Here is a 5578-nt window from a genome sequence, read left to right on the forward strand (position 1 = left end):
CATCATCCTTTGACCTTCTCACTAGCTGCTTCCCTGCTGACGCCTTTAACGTCTCACCTCCAGTCACCTCAGACAAGGAACTGGCACAATCCCTCTTATATTTTTCCTCACTCGCTCTCGTGCAAGACGGACGCATTTCTTCTCTCTCTCGTCGTCCTCCTGCATGTTTGCTCATTGTCTAGTGTATCAGAGCTCCTATTTACACTTCCAAAACATAAACTACTGTCATGGATCTGGTCAGCTGGACTTTTAACGCAATCGATAAAATTATTTCAACAAAGCGAGAGGGTCCTGGAGAACCCTCATGCCCCGCTGAGCTGCACACGACAAGATACGTCATGGATCTGCTGTGCCTTTCTGTATTGTCTCAGGAGGACATCGAAGATATTGGAATCATGATAGCAGGGTTTCTGCTTTTTGGCACCGGCGGATTCCTATGTTATCGGCTATTAAAGAAGATGGTGGCAGCAGTTTAGGCCATGACAAAGCTGCCGACCATGTCTGAAGGTTCGTGCTTCGAGCACTCAAAATCAGCTGATTTACGAGCTACACTGTAAGATGGAAGTAATTTGTGAGAATCACAGGCCACTTGTGGCTTTGGGACTTGCCAGCATGTTGAGAACGACCTTGGAGGGGGCTCATTAGTACGGACTAGTGGAATGCTCACAAATCTGGCCATTTCGGATTAAAAGTACCAGCAGAAATCAAGGCTGAAGAGAAACAACAGTCTGCCGGAAAAAAAAAATCAACAACTGTGGCTTATCTGAATCTGACTCCCCCGTTCGGCCTAGAAGCAGGCCGACTTATCAAATTTCTCCTGGGGTATGTGTAAACTAAGATGGCTCTGTCTATTGCAACTCCCTCGAGAACTTCTGTGAATGGTTGAGTTGTACCAACTGACACCAACATCTTATCAGGACTATGGTGCTATCTGGAAGTGCTTCATGGACAAATCTCACCATCGTCAAATGCATATGTAATGAGTCCTCTGTGTATAATTGTTATTGGTGGTAGAGTTCTTTGATGCCTTAAATCGTGTCCTGATAAAGAGTGAAGAGATCTTTTTTTTAATGCCACTATCCTCTCATGGCCTTTTCCCCTTTTCCTATCCAAAAGAATAAGGGGTTGAGCTCTTAGGAGCAGCAGCAACGTGCACTCCGCCCATCTTTCGGATGACTGAATGAACATAATCTCACTGTACTTCAGTGCAATGATAAAGATTATTCTGACTGATTCTATATCCTCCCTCAGTATCAAAATCATTCCTTTTACTTTATCTGTTGCTTCAGGTCTGTCAGTTTGTTCTGTTAAAAGCTGGAATTTTGTTCCAGTGAATAAAGGTGAACTTGACAGTAAGTTCATTTCAAACTTAAAGAAATAGTTATACGGTTGGGAGTTTGAAATGAGGATACGAGGGGTGACCAGCTGCATCACATGCACGACCTCTGTGAATAAATGTAAAAAAGTGTCTCCAGCAGATGCTCGTTTCTACCAGCGTTCATTCATCATCTGCAGCCACAGCAGTGAAAATGCTCGAGAAGAGCCCGGCCTCTCTGGCGCCGCAGGGCATCGACAGACGGTTTGCTGGGATCCAATAAATATGGTGCGGCTAATCACTGTCCATCATCCAGGCTAGGTTCAAGTTATATAAGCAACACCCCCGTCTCTCAGCAACGCTCCTCCACGACACACAGAGATGATTATCTAACGAGCTCCAGGGAGTCCACCTGCATAAACCAATCAATTTCTCCTCATTAGGAGAACCGTTTGGGCTAAAAGGCCAATCTCAGCACCAGGAGAGGCCTTTTACTGGAAAACATTTTGCTTGAACACAGAAATGAGTTTACCCACAAACACCTCAGCTGTGAGACACGAGTGCAGTGCATCTCTGAGACGCTTCTGAAAAAGCGTGTTTCTGCAGCAGTTTCGTTTCTAATCATCCTGCGTGCCGGGGAGAGTTCAGCAGGAAGCACAATGTGCCTGATTGAAAATACGGGGTTTCCAACAACATCTAGACTGCTTTATTTCTCTCAGCTGGGGCTCGTTTGGTTCATGTTGAATCTACAAAATTACACATAAAACACAATTTTTACCTCATCTAGTCAGGATTGAGTGCCGCCATTTTTTTTTTTTCAAATGTTTTCCCCGTCCGTTTTCAAATCAAGCTAAACAACTTAAAAGCATAAAAATGAGTTTGCTGTAAATTTAGCCATTTATGTGAACGGTTTGCTTAAATATTTAAAGATCAGTGTCTCCTTAATGAAAAGTTTGCAACAACACAAACCAAGAAACATGAAGTGTGTCGACATGAGCCTGGACCTCCTGATTGTTTCCACGCTGCACGGCGCCATCACACCATGGCTGCGTTGTTTTATGGAACTGCCTGCGGAGAGGAAACCGTCCGTAGCTTCACCTTCTCATGAATAAATCCAGGATACAAACCTGGAAACAACCGAGAACATTTGAAACGAGTTTCAATAAAGACTTTTGAAAATTCAGAACTTAAACCCTTAAAAGCAATTTTTTGAAGCTTATGTGCTTTTTAAATTTTTTTTTTAAAGTTAACGCTTTTGATGATGTGTTAGAAAAGAAGCTTGCGGAATAGAAAATAACTTTTACATAAAGAAAAATCCAATTTCTGCGCATTTACACGTTAAGAAACAGAAGCAAATCAAAAGATAGGAGTTTTTATACTGATGTAATATTCTTGTTGTTTACTGAAATAAGAACTTATCCTTCACTGAGTTGGGACCAAGTTTTGCATCTGTAAATATTTATTTATTTATTTATTTGGGGGAGTGTTGGCGCAGAGGTTAGAGAAGGTGGGCTTGTGATCGGAAGGTCGCCGGTTCGACTCCCTGGACCGACAACATCAAAATGTGGGTGGAAAAGGTGAAACACCCACACCTGCCTCCACCCTCATTTGCCCTACTCTGGGCCCTTGAGCAAGACTAACCCCAAACATCTGCTCCCAAACAGGATTCTTTTGAAAATGAGTCCTCGTGACTCCATGAGACTACTTCTATCAATAAAGTTTAAATTAAGAAAATTACCTTTTTATGCAGCACTAACAGAAAATTAGCTTCAAATCATGTTTAAGCTGATGCAAACTTCTCAACTCTGCATAAAAATAAAAATAAATAAATCAGAAGGAGGGACTTTTGGGAAATTATTTTATAGTATTTGCATAAAATAAATGCACGATGAGAGCTGTTAGTTTTTAACGTCTTTTATCTGATTACATTACCAGAGAACAATCATAATGCATCATGCTAGGCTAGTTTGAATATTGATTTTTTTTTTAAACAAATCTGTACTTTATTCAGCCTAATATCTATAACATTTAATGTTATATCCTGTTTCGATGTGAACCGTGCACATGATGATGAAGTTATCACTGGATAACGTTTCTATCTTTGACAAATAACTTATAAAAAAAAAAAAAACATATTTACACATTCAGGAATTATCGCTACCAGAACATGGTGTCAAAATACTCCTCTCGTTCTGTGAATGTGATTTTCCCAATAAAATACAAACTTTTCTTATACAACACAGTTTTACTGAAGAGCGTACAACAGACATGATGGATGCACAACGTTCAGCCAGTTTATAACAAATATGTAAAACTGCTGCACATTCTAACCACTTAAAATGTTTCATGCATTCATCTGTTAGAAACAAAAACAACGATTTCAAAATTAGCACAGCTACAGTGTAAAATGCTTTGGTTTGTACGTTTTGCAGACCGTTTCAGAAGACGCCTCGAACTGAAACATTTTCACGTCGGTGAAAATTCCGAAATTGTTTTTCTTTAAATTTTAATCCAGGATTTTTTTTCTTAAAAGCATCAGAAATCAAATTTGAATCAGTAAATTTGACTTTGTCCGCCCTGACCCTCATTCAGAACTGACAGGCTTGTGGAAGGAGAGGTGAAACATTTAAACATCGTCCCGGAGACTTTATGTTCTGGTCGACACAAACACTCTGGGAAGACAACAGAAGTAAAGAAACCCATTTTGGGAACATTTTGGAAAAAATACAGAGAATACTCACTGTAGCAGTGATCTCTGAAAACTTTGCTGCTATTGTATCTAAAAGCAATGCATTTACTTATTTACTTATAACTTTAACAAAGAACATTTTCTGAATAGACACAAAGAAAATAATTAAAATCACTCACCTGCGCTGTAGTTCCTCCTCAGTAATGGACCAATTGCTGCTTCATGAGTATTATTACAGTAAAGGTTTAGGCATTTACAAGGGAATTCTTTTGAAATGTACCAGTTTCTTATATTGCGCTCAATGCACAGATTATGTTATTTTTCAGGATTTATTCAATTCAATTCAGTTTATTTATACAGCGCCAAGTCACAACAGAAGTCATCTCAGGGCACTGAACAGAAACATCCATATATAAAAATAATAATTTAACATTATTTGTCTGAGGAGCAGCTTTGAGTTTAACTCCATCACAGAACTCATCTTGAGCAAGCATGAAGGCGACAGTGGAAAGGAAAAACTCCCTCATGAGGAAGAAACCTTTAGTAGAATCAGGCTCAAGTCAAGTGGCCATCTGCTTCGGCCAGCTGAGTTTGGTAGGAACAGATACACAATGGCAGGTCAAGCATCACATGTTAAGATAGAAATAGAATCAAATGAAAACTATTCAATTTTAGCAAATCATTTAAGGAAATTAGGTCAATTTGTCCTCCATTAGTCTGAGCTTAAGGAAACATAACAAGCCAACGCTAACTATAGGATTTATCAAAAAGGAAAGTCTTAAAACTGGACAATGTGTCAGCCTCATGGACAGAAACTGGAAGTTGGTTCCACAAGAGAGGAGCCTGATAACTGAAAGATCTTCCTCCCATTCTGCTTTTGGAAACTCTAGGAACCACAAGTAAGCCTGCAGTCTGAGAGCGAAGTGCTCTGTTAGGAAAATATGGAACAATAAGAGCTCAACTATAAGATGGAGCAAAGTTGTTGAGAGCTTTGTAGGTAAGAAGTACGATTTTGAATTCTATTCTGGATTTGACAGGGAGAGAAGCTAAAACTGGTGAGAGATGATCTCTCCCACTAACTCCAGTTAAGACTGGCAGCAGCATTTTGGATCAACTGAAGACATTTTAAAGAAGTATTTGGACACCCAGATAATAAACCATTGCAATAGTCCAGTCTAGACGTGACAAATGCATGAACCAGATTTTCTGCATCATTTTTAGACGTTTCTAATTTTAGTGATATTACGCAGGTGGAAGAAGGCGGTTCTAGGAACGTTTTTAATGTGGAGGTTAAAAGACATGTCCTGATCAAAAATAACACGAAGATGTTTAACATTAGAGCTGGAGGACAGATTAATGCCATCCAAGGAGGGAGAAGGACTAAAAAATGTATTCCCAAAATGTTCAGATCCAAAAACTAAAACCTCAGTTCTGTCTGTGTTCAAAAGCAGAAAATTTAGCATCATCCAGGTTTTATGTCTTTAAGGCATGCTTGTAGTCTAAATAACTGATTGGATTCATTGGGTTTCATGGACAAATATAACTGTATCATCAACATATGAAAATTTATCCCA

Source organism: Nematolebias whitei, chromosome 5 (assembly GCF_014905685.2).
Source record: "Nematolebias whitei isolate Nwh7 chromosome 5, NemWhi1, whole genome shotgun sequence".
NCBI classification, from domain to species: Eukaryota; Metazoa; Chordata; class Actinopteri; order Cyprinodontiformes; family Rivulidae; genus Nematolebias; species Nematolebias whitei.